The 20,952-nt window shown below is 34.4% G+C and overlaps 1 long non-coding RNA gene across 7 annotated transcripts; it reads left to right on the forward strand.

Moving 5' to 3' along the window:
* Positions 1-3,072: 3,072 nt before the first annotated feature.
* On the forward strand, positions 3,073-19,030 carry LOC146908521 (uncharacterized). Of its 7 annotated transcripts, none has more exons than XR_015019946.1 (8): positions 3,073-3,251; positions 3,483-3,646; positions 3,770-3,832; positions 4,224-4,259; positions 17,212-17,286; positions 17,444-17,552; positions 17,763-18,154; positions 18,752-19,030. It is a non-coding gene; the product is annotated as an uncharacterized LOC146908521 (long non-coding RNA). The 7 variants fall into 7 exon arrangements; XR_015019943.1 differs by having other exon boundaries at positions 17,444-17,507; XR_015019947.1 differs by lacking the exon at positions 3,770-3,832 and having other exon boundaries at positions 17,444-17,507; positions 17,763-17,917; positions 18,025-18,154.
* The last annotated feature ends 1,922 nt before the right edge of the window (positions 19,031-20,952 follow it).

Below are 20,952 nucleotides of genomic sequence, written 5' to 3' on the forward strand. Positions count from 1 at the left end.
TTTGACATATTGCTTTTTTATTTATGGAATTTTTGTCGTGGATTGTTGAATTTACCTCTTCAATTGGAAATCTGAATGTTATTATTTCTTTATTGTGTTCTTAAGGTATCGTAGCCGTCAATGGAAGTTGGAGTTGTACCGGACAGGAACGTGACGTCGGAGATATCATAAGTTGGCTTGAAAATGGCTTGAAAATGGCTTGAAAATGTAGTTAATGGTAATTGAAAACTTTTAACTTGCATATTTTCCTATAAGAATTGCTTTCAATTGCTTTTATGCATCATGCACTAATTACTCTACCAATTACTACCTATTAAAAGCAATTATGACGTACTTATATCAATTGGTCACGAAAAACTTAATACACGGAGAATTTAATCGATTGTGCTATATATGCTATATATCAAATATGCTCCAATAACAAAAAATAACCACGAAAAATATGTTAAACACATTTGTCACGCTATATGGAAGAGCTTTGCATCAATATGCACAGAAAATTTAACATCAAATAAAGCATCGCGAAAAAACTTGATGCAATATATTTTTTGTTAAATTTTCTGTTTCCATTCTTTACAGTAATGGCACTTTTTTTATGCTCTCCGTTTTTCTTTGTGATGTGACTTAAGATCAAGCAGTGCAGGGCTATGTGCAATTCTGTTAACAAGTATTCAATTTTATTTTCGTATAGGAATTGCTTTTAATTGCTTTCAATCTCACCCGTTGATTAAATCTCTATTCTCAAACTCATCATTTTCTCTCATAGGACTTACTTAATGCTAATTAAAAACGTATAACACACTTTTAATTAAATTAAAAACGAATGACACACTGTTAATGACAATTAAGAACATAGTTAATGGCTTGAAATCGTAGTTAATGGCAATTGAAAATTCTTAACTTGCATATTTTCGTATAGGAATTGCTTTTAATTGCTTTTATGCATTATACACTAATTACTCTACCAATTACTACCTATTAAAAGCAATTATGACATACTTATATCAATTGGTCACGAAAAACTTAATACACGGAGAAGTTAATCGAATATGCTATATATGTTGTATATCAAATATGCTCCAATAACAAATAATAACCACGGAAAATATGTTAAACACATTTGTCACGCTATATAGAAAAGCTTTGCATCTAAATACTAAAGAAAAATTTAACAAAAAATATATTGCATCACGAAAAAAATTGATGCAAAATATTTTTTTATTTAAATTTTCTGTTTCCATTATTTACGGTAATGACACTTTTTTTGATGCTCTCCGTTTGTCTGTATGATGTGTCTTAATATCAAGCAATTCAGGGCTATGTGCAATTCTGTTAACAGTATTCAATTTTATTTTCGTATAGAAATTGCTTTTAATTGCTTTTAATCTCACCCGTTGATTCAATCTCTATTCTCAAACTCATCATTTCTCTCATAGGACTTACTTAATGCTAATTAAAAACGAATAACACATTTTTAATTAAATTAAAAACGAATGACACACTGTTAATGGCAATTAAGAACGTAGTTAATGGCTTGAAATCGTAGCAATTGAAAACTCTTAACTTGCATATTTTTGTATAGGAATTGATTTTATGCATTATGCACTAATTACTCTACCAATTACTACCTATTAAAAGCAATTATGACGTACTTATATCAATTGGTCACGAAAAACTTAATACACGGAGAATTTAATCGATTATATTATATATGCTATATATCAAATATGCTCCAATAACAAAAAATAACCACGAAAAATATGTTAAACACATTTGTCACGCTATATGGAAGAGTTTTGCATCAATATGCACATAAAATTTAACAACAAATATTGCATCACGAAGAGTCTCTTTCAAGGTGATTTATCAATATTTGTAAGTTAATGCACAGAAAATTTAACAACAAATATCCCCTACACTAAGTATCTTTTGAGGCCTAATTTATCAATATCTGTTTCATTTGCCATGACAATAACAAGAGTCAAGGGGAATCACTTAAAAATGTTGGTATTTATACGTTGCAATTTCCAGAGTCACTTCAAAACAAGGTTTGAAAATACTAATCGTTGATGGAGATGGAGATAGCACTGATACGACCTCAAATGTTGTTTATCACGAAGTCTTTCGTAATGTATCTTGATGGTTAATGTTCAAACCTTTTTGTTATGTATGTTACCATTTCATTTTGTTATGTATGATATAAAACTTCTATCAGCTATGTATGGTTACATTATTTTCATTTATTCGATTAACTTCTACGTGGTATGACCTGTGCGGTAGCACGGGTCCATGGTCTAGTTATTATTATCTTACTTACTAAAGCTTAACCCCTAAAGCTAACCCTAACCCTAATATTTTCCCCCCATTTTTCCCTCCACTTTTCTAAGTCATTGGATCTTGCACATTTAGGCGCCATTCAATTTTAGTCATTGATCATATTTCATATTTATCTCTTCTATTTTCCGAAACAACTATTTCATATTTATCTCTTCTATTTTCCGAAACAACTATTTCATATTTATCTCTACTTCCGAAACAAATTGGACCTACAACTATTTCATATTTTTCTATAGCCCTATTTTTCCGAAACAACTATTTCATATTTATCTCTTCTGTTTTCCGAAACAACTATTTCATCTTTATCTTTATATTATTAAAGTTATCACGGAAGCATAATTTAACCCTAATTTTAACCTAAACCCTAGGGATTAAATTTCCTGTTTTAACCCTAATATTTTGTACTCATCTTTTTCTCCTTCACACGCTCCTCTATACTGCTTCCATCACACGCTACTTTTTCTTTTTCTATCTATGCAGTTTCTCCTTCTTTTTTTCCTTCATTTTCTAGATCTCAATCATTTCTCCCTCATCCAATCCATATCTTTCTCTCACGAGAACAATATTATTAAAGTTATCACGGAAGCATAATTTAGCCCTAATTTTAACTTAAACCCTAGGGATTAAATTTCCTATTTTAACTTGAATAATTTTGTACTCATCTTCTCTGTCAACAATCTCAACAAAATACCCTAATAAAATACCCTAATATTTCTCCTTAACACGCTCCTCTTTACTGCTTCCATCACACGCTACTTTTTCTTTTTCAATCTATTCAGTTTCTCCTTCTTCTTTTCCCTTCATTTTCTAGATCTCAATCATTTCTCCCTCATCCAATCCATATCTTTCTCTCACGAGAACAAATAGCATACCTCATAACATCAATCTCAAGTGACACTGTCTTCTAACTTCAAGTAAGTTCTTTTTTTTATTTGTCTTCGGTTTGTTCATTTTTCTCTTCTATGTCTTCTCCTCTATTTCACAATATAGTCATGGGTACCAGAATCTTAATTTATTCATCGTTTTTTTTTATGTTGATCTTTGACATATTGCTTTTTTATTTATGAAATTTTTGTCGTGGATTGTTGAATTTACCTCTTCAATTGGAAATCTGAATGTTATTATTTCTTTATTGTGTTCTTAAGGTATCGTAGCCGTCAATGGAAGTTGGAGTTGTACCGGACAGGAACGTGACGTCGGAGATATCATAAGTTGGTTACGGAACTACGGCCACAGAGGTCGTGCCAGTGACGGCAGTGGAAAGAAAAGATAGGGTTTTAAGGCACAGAGGGAAGAGAAAGAATCGAAGGTTTGTGAATTGTTCCATTCTCTATTTCATTTTTCCGGTTGCTTATGAGTTTTCTATGTTGTTTATTTATCTTTCACTTTTCCGGTGATGTGCAAAACAAATTGTGACCCTTTGAAATTAAAGGTTTTTTATTTACCTCAGGTTGCACATTCCACCTTTTACTAGCGCAATTGGCGCATTATATCGGTGAATCCATACTTCCTCAATTGTCTACTCTTCTTTCTATGTTGTCTATTTCTTTTTATGGAAAATATTATTTTGCTTTTGAATTTATTTAGTCTTTTTTTCCCCTGTTCTTTAAAAAATATTTCGAGGACTGTCTATTGGTTCTGCTTTTGTTTATACAGCTATCATTGAGGAGTTAATAGTTTTAACAATAGTGTTCTTCCAAATATTACATATACCTTTTTTTGGTTGCTAATTATTGAACAGGGAAGTGGGAACATATAAAATATAGGTTCTTCATTTTCATATTAAATCGTGTCTCTGTCATATTTATTTTGTTAAGTTGCAGTTTTGGAAGGGCGTTTATGTTGTCATGTTGATTGTCGAAGTTCACTACTTATTTTGTTTGCAGGTTGTTCCAGTTGAAGTTGCTTATACATTTTCAATGGTAAAATACTTCTCACTTTTATTTTCTAGACTCATTTTTTAAATCTTCGTCAAGTTGTGTTTTTTTTTCTTTCATAAAGGAATACACTAAAACACGATTAGAATGAATTGTATTGCGTATGTAGTTTTGTTTGTTTTGGTTTGTGGTGTTTTTGACATGGTTTATGATATGGTTTGTAGTAATATTACTCATGGTTGTTACAAATGTTCATATTATGGTTTAGGATGCATTTGGATTTATATATAAATTTATCCTTTACAGCTATGTTTCCAAACTTAGCTCAACTTGGTGTTGTATCTGAAGTAGATAAAATAGTCAGAAGAAAGGGGGGTTTGAATTGTGACCCTTTAAAAATTATCCTAAAACTTAAAAGTTATTCTCAAGTAGTTTACTTGGAATGGTTAAGTTAACTTTCTGAACTCAGAACGTTCTGAAGTTCATACATAGAAACTGATTGATAAAGTAAATGTGTTAGTGTGTGTTTGTGTATACTGAAATTAAAGAGTATAAGGGAGAAAGAAAGAACACACAGAGATTTATAGAGGTTCACCCAATGTGGGCTAGTCCTCTCCTCACAATCTTGTGAGAGTTTCCACTATGATGCTTGAGATAACCTCTCAAGTCCTGCACCTTACAATCTTTGTTCACCTGAACAATTACAATCCTGTATTCTCTAAGCCTCAGCAGGCTTGCACCTTCTTGCTAAGTTACCCACTTAGACTTTTACAACCTTTGCTCAAACTAACACTTTAGTACCCCTAAAGCTAGATGAGACTTAGTTACAATTTGTATGGAAGTTGAATGTTTGTGAATCAAACAGAGGAGGAAGAAGAGAAAGGAGTTATCTTAGAGATAACAGGGAGTATTGATTTGCACTAAGTAATGAAAGCCTTAGAGATTGATCAATTTCAGTTTGCAAGAGCTTCAAACAAAATCAAAGTTGTTTTCTTGTATGCTTTGCAATGGTGCAAGTAATGCTGAGCCTTTGAACTGTATTTATAGAGTCCTTGGGCTCATATAGCCGTTGTGGGGTGTCCAATGGTGTTATGCCATGTGTCCTGGGTCCCACAAGCTTTTACTTGAAATTCTGGGCAAACATTCTGATATCTGATGAACTTCAGAATGTTGTTGCGTTCATGATGATCTTCATCTGGGTTCATCATGTTCTTCTTCTGGGTTCATCATGTATGAATGAACATATGAAGTTTTGGGCGTGTCATATGCTTTTCATATGAATTTTTGGGCAATAACCAAAGTATGGACTTTTCTTCATACTTCAGAAAGTTCATTTCCCAGATCTGCCTTGGAACTTGGTGCAGGAGGATATAGTGGGATTCTGCATCTTCATACACATGCTTTGAGAGATTGTGTGGTCCTTGTACTGTACCAACTCTCATGCGTGTCTGTCTCTCATTGAGCAAGACAGATTTGATTTGCTTTGGCTTTTTGCTTTTTACCTACTGTACTGTTCATGAGGTAAGCATGTGCTGAGCTGAACATTCTGATCATCAGAATGTTCCATTTGTTTCACTTAGGATGATTTGTAAGACTACCATTTGATGTAATCAAATCATAATAGTGAAACACAATGAAGAGCAGTAAATATAACATCTAGGATGATATTCCCTTGTGGAATATTCCTAGGACTTTAATGTTCATAGTCTTAAATGAACATAAAGTATCCTTTTTGACATAATCCTTGTATATGCCTTTATTGCTTGATTGATCCATGCAGAAGTACTTCTCTTGACATTTATTTATGTCATATGTGCCTTGCATGACCTTGATCCATGTTCTTGAGATTCTGGGCTTGTATAGAAGCAACCTTCTGATCTCATGTGCAAACATTCTGATCTCTGAGCAACATTCTGATCTAACTTTCTAATCTCAGTGTTAGATCTTGAATTCAAATGTCCTTTGATTTCTTGTTTCTTGGTATGATTTAAACTTTGTTCCTGTCTTAGTAAAACACTCAAGAGCACAAGTTAAATACCAAGGAAATAATCAAAGTCCATTAATTCTTTAATCATATTGGTTTATTATCTTTAAAATTAATTAGGGATTTTGCCTCAACAATCTCCCCCTTTTCGAAGATGATAAACCTATGATTTAGGATTAAGGATTTTGATTATATATGAAGAGTAACAGAGCTTGAAAATTTATTTTAATGCTCCCCTTCATTTTTATAATCCATTATGCAGAGTTTTTAAGAACTTTAAAAAGCTCCCCCTCAATTTCATAATTCATTGCATAAAATAAAAAAAAATATGCAGATTTGAACCAAATTCAATATCATTCATTAATGTAAAGCATGAAGTACAATTACATGAATTATATGGTTCAAAAACAAAAAAGAAATTCAAAGCATGTGATCAAGCAAAAAATGAAGTTTCTAAACTCCAATAACTATTGATCACTAGACCTACTTAGGGCCTAAAACTAAGAAAGACTTAAGACTTAAATCCTAAAGCTTCTCCCCCTTTAGTCATCTGCAAAAAGGATGGGGAGGATAACACAGAAAGATTCAGGGAGTAGAATCCCCAGAATCAGAGGATGGTTCTGCATCAAAGATGGATTGGTCAGCAAAAGTTGGTCCAGGAATGGCCAATCCAGGAGCATGGACTTTAACAGTCCAATCAGCCAAAGCACAAACAATTTTGTGTGTCTTGGTGGAGGCCCTGAGTGCCCTTGAGGCCAGCTTCTCAGCCCTTGAAGGCTTGGCAGGTGCAGCAGGTGGAACAGCATCAGAAGCTTCAGCCTTCTCTCTATTGGCAGATACAAAGGTATTGAGGGAGTCAAACAGAGCAGCCATGTTGGGAAGCTTACTTGTGGTGGTGGTTTTCATTGGTGGTGGTGGTGGAGTTGATGAGGGAATAATGTTGGGAGTGGGAAGATCACAGACCAAGAAGTTGCTTGCACCAGCAACAGATCCCATGGTGGATGAAGAAATGTTAACATTCTGATCTGGTTGAGCCATGAGCTGTACCTCCACTGAGGGCAAAGATCCTGAGGCCAAAGGCACTGGATCTGCTGACAGCTGGCTAACTTGAGCAAGAAGAGGCTCATTTGATGCATTCAAACCAGCAGAGACTTGAACATTCTGACTGACTGGAACATCTTCAGCAGGAATTTCAACATTCTGAGCTTCAGAGACTTCAACATTCTGACCTGCAGCTGGTTCCTGAAAATGTTGAGTGGTGTCCTGACCATCTTGGAACACTTCATTGTTGAAGTCAGTGTTGACATCTTCAATGTTGAGATCAAACCCAGTTGTGAACTCCATTTGTTCAACTGGAGCATCTTTCTCCATGGACATGTTTGAAGCTAAAATCTCTGCCACTTCCTGAGTATCTTCATCAACATTCTGAGCTATCTTCTCAGTATTTTCTTCAACTCTTTGATTTGGATCAATAGAGTTTTCCTTACCAGCCATCTGAGATATACCTTTATGAGTCTCAGTTGCTTGCTTAACATTCTCAGCTTCCCTTTGAAGAGATGCATCATCATCCTTCTGAGCATCATCTTCAGTCATTGATTCACCAATCAAGGCCTTGAACTGAGAGCTTCCTTCTTGAACAATCTCCTTGGCAAGTTAAGAGACTTGAGAAAACAATTCCAAAGCTGGTGGAGAGGGAGGTCTGACTTCTGCATTCTTAGGAGATTCATCTCTGATCTCTTCTACCTTTCTTTTCTTCCTGGTTTTCTGAACATTCTGATTAGAAGTCCTTTTAGAAGATCCAGAAGTGCCTGAGGTTGTGAAGGAAGGCATATTTGAGGTGGTGATGCGTAGTTGACCTAAAGTCTTTGATGTGAACTTCATGAAGTCAAGCTTGCGTGGTTCTCCCTCAAGTGGCACTTTTGCCTTCTGAAATATAGGAGTAAGGTGCATTGCATAGGGCAATCCAGCCACATTTTGTTTCATTGCCAAACATGAGTCAATCATGTGTTGAATGATGAGAAAGCAAAGGTTAATTTTGGTTTTGCTTATGAGATGGTGGATGATGCATAGGTCCATATAAGAGACAACATCAAAAGATCCACATTTTGGTACTAGAGTGTGCCTAATCATGTTGTGAAGGATTTTTGGAACATCTACTAGATTTGTGGAGTTAAAGGTGAGATTTTGTTTGGTGTAGTTGGCTATGAGTTGAGTTTTGCAAACCTTGAGGTCATCAAACCATGAACAAGAAAATAATTTGTTACCTTCATTAGGAATTTTCAAGGCTTCAGAGAGGAAATCCTGAGTGATAGTGATCTGTACTCCTTTTACAGAAGAGATGAGAAAGTTCTCATTTTCCTTTTTGTTCTGCTTCACAATCAAGTTAGTGTAGAACTCTCTAACCAAACCTTCATAGGTGTGCTCTTGTAGAGACACAAAGTTTGTCCAGCCTTGTGGATCTGTGAATTTCTTCAGATCCCAACCTTTTGTCTTTAAGCTATCAAACTCAAAACACTTAGTTCTGCTCATTGGTATGAGGGCAATCTTCTCTGCTCTCTGAGCTTTTAGAACAGCAGTAACTCTGGCAATGTCTTTTCCTTTCCCATGCTTCTTAGAAGAAATTTTCTCTTTTTCTTCAGAAGTCTTTTCCTCAGACTCTTCCTCATTACTCTCATCATCATCTTTCTGAGAAGATGAACTTCCTTTTGATGGAGAAGGAGTGGCAACTTTCTTACCTTTCTTTGAGTGTACTCTCATGGATTTCACTATTTCAGAGAGAGTTTTTTCAGAGTCCTCTTCCAATTTTTCTTCATCTTCCTTTTTCAGGAACTTCCATTTCTTCTTCTGGATCCTCTTCAGAATCTTCTTCTCTTCCACCATCACTTGAATCTGTCTTCTTCTCTTCGTCAGAGGCGAGATTCACATGTGAGACCTTAGGTTCCTTTGAAGATTTTCTCATCCTAGTTGATCTTCTAGTAGGAATGGGTCTGGGTTTGGTGATGGGTTTCTTAGAGGCTTTTGATTTTGAGGATTTTGGTAGATCAAAAGCAGGATAGATTACATCTGGAAGAACAGTGTGAACAGGGGTTTCACTTAGTGGATGTTGATCAGAGGATTGACCAGCAGCAGCGTTTAGTGGTGGTGATTGAGAACATTCCACTTGTGGAACTTCATTATCAGAGAGTTTTGAAGTGGTTTTTGTTCTTGCCATTTTCTTCGTAAGCGAGAGAGAGAAAAACAGAGGGTTTGTAAATTTTTGTGAGTTGAGAAGAAAGAAGTTTGGATTGAGATGATTGTAGAATAATCAGAAGTGGTTACTGATTATATAGACCAAACATGCAGAAGGGAAAGAGAGAGAGAGAGAGAGAGAGAGAGAGAGAGAGAGAGAAAATGATAGCAGTTTGCATTGGGAAGGAGGAAACTGCAGAAAAGTAACAGTCAGAGGAGAGAGAGAGAAAAGTAGTCGTTTGTGGGAAATGGAAGGGATTGGTTGATTTGATAGTTCAGGTTTTACATGGTGGTTAAACCTTAAAATCATCTTCTTATAACCAAACATTAAATGCTTGAGATTATAGAAGGATTTTTGGAGAAAGTCAACAAAAAATCTCACGCATGAGATAGTTGACCCAGAAATCAAGTTTTGAACATAACTGAGTTTTGTGGACATCCTGAAAGGATGAAACATAGATGAACAAACTTGTGAATGTTTTGATTGTATGAATGTTAGGATGAACATTCTGATCATATGAACATTCTGACCTGATGAACATTCTGAACTCAGGAACATTCTGAGCTCAGGAACATTCTGATGAATGTTCTGATTGAGATAGATCTATCTGATTTGCATCAGATGACATCAAGGGGTTTAGTCTAAGGCCCTTAGTGATCTGTAATCAATCTTTATTGGGATTTTTCATGATTGACAATTTTTCTTTAAGAAAATTGAATCTATCCTCAACAAGGGTTTTGTGAAAATGTCAGCTAGTTGATTTTCAGTATCAACAAAGCTTAATGCAATATTTTTTTTCTGAACATGGTCTCTAATGAAATGATGCTTTATTTCAATATGTTTAGACCTAGAATGCTGAATAGGATTCTTAGAAAGATTAATTGCACTTGTATTATCAAAAAAATAGGAACACTTGTGTACCTTAATGAGTAGTCTTCCAACTGATTTCTTACCCATAAAATTTGAGAGCAACAACTAGCTGCAGATACATACTCAGCTTCAGTTGTGGAGAGAGCAATGGTGTTTTGCTTTCTGCAAGACCATCCAATCAATGCTTGTCCCAAGAATTGACATGATCCACTTGTACTCTTCCTCTCAACTTTGTCTCCACCAAAGTCAGCATCACAATATGCTACAAGATCAAAGCTAGAACCTTTTCTATACCAAAGGCCAAGATCAGTAGTACCTACTAGATATCTAAAAATCCTTTTAACTGCAGTTAAATGGGATTCTTTTGCACAAGTTTGAAATCTAGCACATAAACCTACTGCAAACATAATGTCAGGTCTGCTAGCAGTCAAGTATAATAATGAGCCTATCATGCCTCTATATTCTTTTTCAGAAATAGATTTTCCACTCTCATCCTTATCTAAACTTGAAGATGGATGCATAGGGGTGACCATGATTTTTGCCTCATTCATTTTATATTTCTTAAGAATGTCTTTGACATATTTTTCTTGACTTATGAAAATTCCATTTGGATGTTGTTTGATTTGTAAACCAAGGAAGAAACCAAGTTCACCCATCATGCTCATCTCAAATTCACTTTGCATAAGGTTGGAAAATTCTTCACACATTTTCATTTTGGTGGCACCAAAAATAATATCATCCACATAAACTTGAACAATAAGTAAATCAGAATCATGTGTTTTTCTAAAAAGTGTGGTATCAATTTTTCCTCTTGAAAAACCATTTTCAATTAAAAATGAGCTAAGTCTGTCATACCAAGCTCTAGGAGCTTGTTTAAGACCATAGAGTGCTTTAGTGAATTTGAAAACATAATCTGGTTTTTCTTTACTTATGAAACCAGGAGGTTGACTTACATAAACTTCCTCATTTAGAAAACCATTTAAAAATGCAATTTTAACATCCATTTGAAAAAGTTTAATGCTTTTATGTGCAGCATATGCAAGGAGAATTCTGATGGCTTCTAACCTTGCCACTGGTGCAAAGGTCTCATCATAGTCAATACCTTCTTGTTGGTTGTAACCTTGAGCAACTAACCTTGCTTTGTTTCTGACAACCTTACCATTTTCATCAAGCTTGTTTCTGAAAACCCATCTTGTTCCAATGATGGTTTTCTCTTGATTATTTGGAACCAGGTTCCAAACTTTGTTCCTTTCAAACTGAGAAAGTTCCTCCTTCATGGCCTCAATCCAGGAATCATCAATAATAGCTTCATTGATTGACTTGGGTTCCATTTGAGAGATCATTGCCATGTTGGTATCTTGAAAGGACAATCTGGTTCTTACACCATCAGTTGTGCTTCCAATGATTTGATCTACAGGATGGTCTCCTACCATTCTCCAACTTCTTGGTGGACTTTGGAAGGTTTGATCCTGAACATTCTGATCATCTTCTTTCTCAACTGGAGTGTCAGTGTTCTGACTGGGAACATTCTGAAGTGTTGGCACTTCTGTGTCTTCACTTTCTTTTGGTTGAGAATGTTCATCATACTCATCAAATATGACATGCATACTAATTTCAACTGTCTGGGTTTTTAGATTGTACACTCTATAACCTTTAGAAGTTGTAGAGTATCCTAAAAAGATAACTTTATCTGATTTAGGATCAAACTTACCCAATTTTTCTTTATTGTTCAAAATGTAGCAATAACAACCAAATATGTGAAAATAAGATATGCTAGGTTTAATGTTTTTCCAGAGTTCATATGGAGTTTTATTAAGAACTTTTCTTATTGAAATTCTATTCAAAATGTAGCAAGATGTGTTAATGGCTTCTGCCCAAAAATAATCTTCAACATTTGATTCATTTAACATTGTTCTAGCCATTTCTTGCAAAGTCCTATTTTTTCTTTCAACAACTCCATTTTGTTGTGGAGTTCTTACACAAGAAAAATTATGTTCAATACCATTTTCATCTAAGAATGTTTTGAAAGATGCATTTTCAAATTCTCCTCCATGATCACTCCTTACTGTAATGATATTAGAACCTTTTTCATTTTGAACTCTTTTACAAAAGTGTTGAAATGCTTCAAAAGATTCATCTTTATGTTTTAAAAACAGCACCCATGTAAATCTGGAAAAATCATCAACAATAACAAACCCATATCTTTTGCCTGTTAGACTAGCAGTTTGAACTGGACCAAAAAGATCAATGTGAAGAAGTTCTAAAGGTTTCTGAGTTGAAATAAACTCAATGGTTTTAAAACTACTTTTCACTTGTTTATCTTTAACACATGCTTCACAGATCTTGTCCTTGTCAAAGCTGATTTTAGGCAAACCTCTAACTAGATTAAGTTGAGAAAGTTTAGCAATGGTTTTCATGCTTATATGACCAGCCCTTTTGTGCCAAATCCATTTGTCCTTTTCAAGAGACATAAAACAGGATTCTGCAGGCATATCATTTAGTTCTAAAACATACATGTTCTTTCTTCTTGATCCAGAGAAAAACAGTTTGTTAGAGGATGTTTGTCTTATTTCACATATGTTAGGTTTAAAGATCACTTCAAATCCACTATCACACAATTGACTTATGCTAAGTAGATTGTGTTTTAAACCTTCTACATACTGAACATTTTCTATCTTAGCAGAGTTAGGTTTACCTATAGTACCTTTACCTCTGATCTTACCCTTGTCATTATTTCCAAATGTCACCAGTCCTCCATCCTTCTTTTCAAAGGTTAGAAAACAGTTCCTGTCACCTGTCATGTGCCTAGAACAGCCACTATCCAAGTACCATGGCTTTGTTCTTGCACCCTGAGGCAGTACCTACATTTGACAAGATAAAAATTTTAGGTACCCATGTAATGTTGGGTCCTTGAGGGTTAGTTCTTCTAAGAGATCTTTTCTTATTGTAACATTCTGTCTTGTGTGATCAGATTTGTTACAGTAGGAACATGACTTCTTAGCTTTCTCAGCCTTTTGTGAACTTTCTGATCTATTGAGATGAGAACGTTCTGAACTAAGATTAATTTTATTTTCTTTGATAAGTTTTTTCTTAACATGGCATATTTTTTCATCATGTCCATACCTATCACAAAAATAACATTTAGTTCTTGGTTTAGTTTTAGGTACAAAACTTTCAATGATTTTGTGTGGATCCTTAAAACCTAAGCCAGATTTCTTAGCACTTTCATTTTGAGATCCTAAGATGTTTTGAAATGTTTCTGTAGATTTTATAAAACCTGTAAGATCATTTTTCAAAGTTTCAACTTCCTTTTTCAAAAGTGTGTTTTCCTTTTTCATCTCAGAAGGTATAGAAATAATGCCTTTTTGTTTCTTGTTTAATTCTTTTTGTTTTTCTGACATTTCAAAATGGGAATCTTGCAAAATTTGTATGGTTTTTCTAGATTCATCATATTTGTTTTGAAGTGTTTCTTTTTCTGCTTTTATTTCAGAAAGTTCCTTGATTAAAGAATGACATCTATTAGTCAAGAAGTTTGAGTCATATAAGAGACTATCTATTTTACTTTCAAGATCTTTATAAAAAGAATCAGTTTTATAGACAATTACCTCTTCTTCATCATCTGACTGAGCCATCAATCCCATGTTGGCTTCTTCATCTTCTTGAGGTTCTGACTCTTCTAAGTCATCCTAAGTGATCATTGCCTTCTTCTTGAAGGGAGGTTTCCTTTGTACCTTCTTGATGTCAGGACATTCACTCTTGTAGTGTCCAGTTTTGTTGCAGCCATAACAAGTGACTTGGCTTTTGTCAGCTTCAGTTCTGGTGCTATTGTTGCTGTTTGGAAACTTCTTTCTGATCTGATTTCTTCTCAACATCATTCTTTGAATTCTTTTGGAGATTAGTGCAAGTTCATCTTCAGCTTCTTCTTCATGAACTTCATCTAATTTTTGTGGTTCTTGTACCTCATCATCAGCAACTGATGGGGTTTGCTGAGATCCTTTTAAAGCAAGTGTTTTAACCTTCTTTACTGGTTTGTCTCCTTGAAGTACAACTTCATGAGCTCTCAGTGATCCAATGAGATCTTCCAGGTTCATAGACTTTAAATCTTTGGCCTGAGTGATTGCAGTGACCATAGGTCTCCACACACTTGGAAGACATCTTAATATTTTTCTGATTCTATCATGAGTGGAATATGCCTTTCCAAGAGATCTCATTTCATTTACTATTGTAGTAAATCTAGCATACATCTCATCAATGGTTTCATTTTCACTCATTTCAAAGACTTCAAACTTTCTGACACCAATGTCAATTCTAGTTTCTTTGACATGAGATGTACCCTCATGATGTATTTTCAGAGTATCCCATACTTCTTTAGCATTCTTACATTCATCAACTCTTTCACTTTCTTACATGGTTATTGCACATGATAAAAAGAGTCTAGCTTTAGAGTTTAACAATACCTGAGCCTTTTCATCTGTTGACCATGAACTCTTTTCTTTTACAGCTCCTTCTTTGGTTGTTGCAACAAAGTCTCCATCTGTGATGACCTGCTACATATCATTGTCTTGAGATCTGAGGAAGAGTTCCATTTTGCCTTTCCAGAAGTAATAGTTTGAGCCATCAAAAAGTGGTAGTCTGTTTGATGATCCTCCTTCAGCTATGTACTTGACTTTAGACATGCTTCCTGAATCTTTTCTCTAACACTTGTTAAAGTGTTCAAACCCTTAGAACCGGGCTCTGATGCCAATTGAAGTAGATAAAATAGTCACAAGAAAGGGGGGGTTTGAATTGTGACCCTTTAAAAATTATCCTGAAACTTAAAAGTTATTCTCAAGTAGTTTACTTGGAATGGTTAAGTTAACTTTCTGAACTCAGAACGTTCTGAAGTTCATACACAGAAACTGATTGATAAAGTAAATGTGTTAGTGTGTGTTTGTGTATACTGAAATTAAAGAGTATAAGGAAGAAAGAAAGAACACACAGAGATTTATAGAGGTTCATCCAATGTGGGCTAGTCCTCTCCTCACAATCTTGTGAGAGTTTCCACTATGATGCTTGAGATAACCTCTCAAGTCCTGCACCTTACAATCTTTGTTCACCTGAACAATTACAATCCTGTATTCTTTAAGCCTCAGCAGGCTTGCACCTTCTTGCTAAGTTACCCACTTAGACTTTTACAACCTTTGCTCAAACTAACACTTTAGTACCCCTAAAGCTAGATGAGACTTAGTTACAATTTGTATGGAAGTTGAATGTTTGTGAATCAAACAGAGGAGGAAGAAGAGAAAGGAGTTATCTTAGAGATAACAGGGAGTATTGATTTGCACTAAGTAATGAAAGCCTTAGAGATTGATCAATTTCAGTTTGCAAGAGCTTCAAACAAAATCAAAGTTGTTTTCTTGTATGCTTTGCAATGGTGCAAGTAATGTTGAGCCTTTGAACTGTATTTATAGAGTCCTTGGGCTCATATAGCCGTTGTGGGGTGTCCAATGGTGTTATGCCACGTGTCCTGGGTCCCACAAGCTTTTACTTGAAATTCTGGGCAAACATTCTGATCTCTGATGAACTTCAGAATGTTGTTGCGTTCATGATGATCTTCATCTGGGTTCATCATGTTCTTCATCTGGGTTCATCATGTATGAATGAACATATGAAGTTCTGGGCGTGTCATATGCTTTTCATATGAATTTCTGCGCAATAACCAAAGTATGGACTTTTCTTCATACTTCAGAAAGTTCATTTCCCAGATCTGCCTTGGAACTTGGTGCAGGAGGATATAGTGGGATTCTGCATCTTCATACACATGCTTTGAGAGATTGTGTGGTCCTTGTACTGTACCAACTCTCATGCGTGTCTGTCTCTCATTGAGCAAGACATATTTGATTTGCTTTGGCTTTTTGCTTTTTACCTACTGTACTGTTCATGAGGTAAGCATGTGCTGAGCTGAACATTCTGATCATCAGAATGTTCCATTTGTTTCACTTAGGATGATTTGTAAGACTACCATTTGATGTAATCAAATCCTAATAGTGAAACACAATGAAGAGCAGTAAATATAACATCTAGGATGATATTCCCTTGTGGAATATTCCTAGGACTTTAATGTTCATAGTCTTAAATGAACATAAAGTATCCTTTTTGACATAATCCTTGTATATGCCTTTATTGCTTGATTGATCCATGCAGAAGTACTTCTCTTGACATTTATTTATGTCATATGTGCCTTGCATGACCTTGATCCATGTTCTTGAGATTCTGGGCTTGTATAGAAGCAACCTTCTGATCTTATGTGCAAACATTCTGATCTCTGAGCAACATTCTGATCTAACTTTCTGATCTCAGTGTTAGATCTTGAATTCAAATGTCCTTTGATTTCTTGTTTCTTGGTATGATTTAAACCTTGTTCCTGTCTTAGTAAAACACTCAAGAGCACAAGTTAAATACCAAGGAAATAATCAAAGTCCATTAATTCTTTAATCATATTGGTTTATTATCTTTAAAATTAATTAGGGATTTTGCCTCAACAGTATCACAATATTTGGGATAAGGAGAAGATAAAGGAAAAGAATGATAACTGATGCATAGCATAGAGGATCATGTATTTAAAACCATGCATTCAATTTGTTAACTCTATGTTTGTAGAGAAACATCCTCATTGCTGCTAAATGTTATGGTTTCTTCATTTTCGCTTTTGTGCTTTGAAACACTATGCTTAACAAGTTATAACTAGAGAGAAAACCACTGAATTTTTTCAAAATGTGTAACTCAAACACTGAATTATGTCATATGTAGCACCTGTTATGCAATGATTGAAACTTAGCTTTAGTAACTTTTGCATCATTGGTAATGAGTATGCAATATATTTCTTAGATATATCTCTTATACTAATTGTGTTGCTATTTGGTTTACCTCCATAGTAATCTTATTCTTCTACTATTCTCATATCATTTGAAGATGGGGTAGCCACACCTGAAGTTCTTCTGCCATTTTTCGTAAGTTGTCAAACCTTGCAAATATACATTTTAATTTAGAGATAGAATTGCATTTTTGGTGTTGGTAATAAGTTTGATAGGATTTGATATCTTTTATCATTAATTTACAATGAACATGAATCATTCAATATAATTATTGTTATTTTTTTTTGTCTAGATTCTATTCTTTTGGAGTCAAAACATGATGAATTGGAATGCTCTTTACAATAGTTATATCAAAGGTTGCCACTTGATTCTTTTCTTTGCCATCACCCTCACTGTTCCATGTAAACATTCTATGTCCTATTGCTTTCTACTCATGGTTATACAATGCGGTTGTGACGTAGTTACACTATGAACTATTAAATTGCGGCTGATGCGCAGTCGTAATTGTAGTTCTGACGCTAGAAAACTCTAAAATTGTTATGTTTCTGTTTCAATTGCAATTTGGGACCAAAAGTTAGAACTAAATCTGTTTTTTCTTTTCTAATCTTCAGGGTTCATTCAAGGTATTTTGGTGGCCATAAAATTGATAGTCCTTCAAAAATTTAAGGTCAATCAGTCAATGTATTTCAGTGGTATCTTCAATTTGTGCTGCTACAAAGCTGATTTTTAATGGAATTTTAAACGAAGTAGAAGAATATAAGAATAAGTACACTTAGTTTATATATTTTAATCATATATGCCCATTGTTCAGCATTCTAACTATAAAATCACCAACTAGCGTAACAGCGCTGTGATGTTTAATAACGTTTGCAGGATGCTTGGTGGTGATGTTAGATTGAGACAAGGTGTTGGCCAAATTTCTTCTACTATGGTTGTTTCTATGTGTAATAATATGCTAAACACAAAAATGATGACAATAGAGGATTTGGTAGAGGCCAATGTGGTATATGACAACTTCCCTGCAAACATTTTGTTTATCTTTTCATGCAATTGATGTTTTGCATTTGTTTATTGGTAGCTTACTTGCTGCCAATGTTGTATATGGCAGATTAGTAACCTAATTTTAAATTTGTGGCAAATACTCACTGATTTGATTTTCCTCCGACAATTTTTTTACTTTGTAACTTCATACCTTTTTATTTTTATTTTTACATAACTCAAATCCTAATTTTTGTGTCATACCTTCACTTCGAAGAGCATTGTTAGAATGCAAGAGGCATGCCAATTAACTCATTTTTCTTATTATCTAGGTGGTTTTTATTGAGCTCAATTTTTGTTTTTCTAATAAGATAACAGTGCTAATTCCATTGACGAATAAAAAAACTATATATTTTTTTATTATCTAGGTGGTGTCTTGGATTGCATAATTTATTTGAGCCAGCTTGGATTTTAGCTGAATCTAAAAACATGAGAAAAGTGAAATTGAAATTGTACTTTTGTGTTGTGCTTTTTGATTGTATCATGAAAATGTATAGAAGAACATTTAGTGGAACTAAGTTTTACATTGTGCAGAATATATTAGCAATATTTTGCTTTTTAGGTGGGTGTTGCATAAGGAGAAGAAGCAATGCTGGAGCAAGTCAAAGGAATGGGTGTTGTTTTGCTTTATAAATGATGTATTATAGTGTTGGTTGATATATCGTGGTTTTGATGTAATATGATTCTAAGTATGAGACTTAGCCTAACTTTGTGTCAATATTATTTTTGTTTTTCCACAAAGAATTATGTACTTACATATGATTTTTTTTTTGTGCCATAAAGAAATATGTACCTGCATTAAGAGAAGAATACGTAACAAATATAAGTTACATTATTTTTACGGGGTTGTTAAGTTACTTTCTTTAGTAAAAAAAAAATGCTAATTAACTTGAGAGATGACTTTTAATATTTTTTTTTAGAGTTTGTCAATCTGTCGTTGAAGGTGTAGTTCGTATAACTTTATTGGCTTTGTTTTCTTTTATTTTTGAAGGTGTAGTTCGTAAAACTTTATTAGCTTTGTTTTCTTTGGCTATTAGAGATTATTTGGTGAAGGTAATAATATTCTTTTCATGAAGTCATTGTTTCATATTTATCATTTGACTTTTCTATTAATTTGCAAAAAATGAAAAAGCTTGAATAGATAATATTGATCAATATCTTAAGGTTTAATGATTGCAATTTGAAATAGATAATATTGATCAATATTTTAATGTTTAATGATAACAATACACATTAATTTTTGTTTTGTTTTTGTGTTGAATTCATACCTATAATTTTATTCATGTCAATTATTATCTTACTGTTTCGTATTTATCATAACTGTAATTTTAGTTGAATCCGGTTGCAGATGGTCATTCTCTACTGTTTTTGCCATTATGCCACAAAAGTTTTGGTTGAATTAATTTCGCTTTTAAAATATATATTCACGACACTAATTTTTAATTAATTACACCTTATTAGCAAACCTCGAAAACCGCCCTCCACTTCTTATCCCAACTTTTCCATTTCTTCCCATAAACTTTAATTTTCTCTTACACTTATCATTTTCGGGAAATTACATAATTAAATACTTATTTGATTTCATAAGACCCGTGCGGCGCACGGGTCATCAATCTAGTTATTTATTAAAACTAAAACCGTGTTGTTGAGTTTGCTGATGAACCCCACTTCCTGTTTTGTCTCAAGCCAAGCTACACGTTTTTATTCGTCCAAAATTGTTGTTTGCTTACTTGCTATTAAATAGCTTTCATTCAAAAAGCCTTGAACAAACATTGGGATATTATTCAGAGTCATTGGCATTATTTTAGAAACTGATTTTGGTCAATCCCCACTTACCTAATTAATAGCATCCACTTCCATTTTAGTGAAAAAAATAAACGTGCTTAACAATCTGTCAGTACAGTATTATATAAGAACATAATTTTCACTACGGGAAGTACTGAGTAACAAACCATTTTCTTCAAAGCTACTTCTTTCAGTGTTACAAAAATACTAAGAGCCTGAGTCATTGAGTCTGTGTATTTTTCTCGTGTCTTGATAGCCTCGGTACGCTTACCGCCGAGAAGAACCTGTTGTACTCTGGGGGAGTTGCGCAATTCTGCGGATAATTCCTTAGTTCAGTGACATAGTCACGCCTCAGGTTTTACGTTTTATTTTCTTGTTTTGCAGGTTGTGATCCTTCAGTCATCCGCGATCAACAAAGTTTACCGATAGGGATTGAAATGAATTGAACTTGAGAACACTAAAGAAAATTACAGTGTTTTAATGAGTTTGTAGAAATAAGCGTGGATGAACACGTCGAAAAGAAGAAGTGAGAACTCTGTTTGAAACCATTAGGGCGATTAACTTGGCATGTCTGTGTAGAGAACTTCTGAATTAACAAAGGAGAGAGAGAGAGAGAGAGAGAGAGAGAGAGAGGGAGAGAGAGAGAGAGAGAGAGAGAGAGAGTTGGGCAGCGGTGCAAGGTTAAAGAAGACTGTGTTTTGGTGGTGATGGCGGTGGGCGAGTGGGGACATGAAAGAGAGAGAGAGAGGATGGAAGATAGTATAGAAAATAATCTAGTATTGAGGGAATATGATAAGAGTGTGTTCCCTCATTTGATCCAATCGTTAAAATTTACTTTCCCATGGTGGGAAACAATTTTCCTTTCCCATACTAAACCCCACCTGCTAAAGAGATAAATTTTCACAAAATGACATTAACTCATTTAACTTTTAATATGATAGTTCAGATGAGGGAATAATGTGTAGAAATTGTCCTTGA

Source organism: Medicago sativa, chromosome 7 (genome assembly GCF_051527215.1).
Source record: "Medicago sativa cultivar Bolivia chromosome 7, Bolivia_mono, whole genome shotgun sequence".
Classification (NCBI taxonomy): domain Eukaryota; kingdom Viridiplantae; phylum Streptophyta; class Magnoliopsida; order Fabales; family Fabaceae; genus Medicago; species Medicago sativa.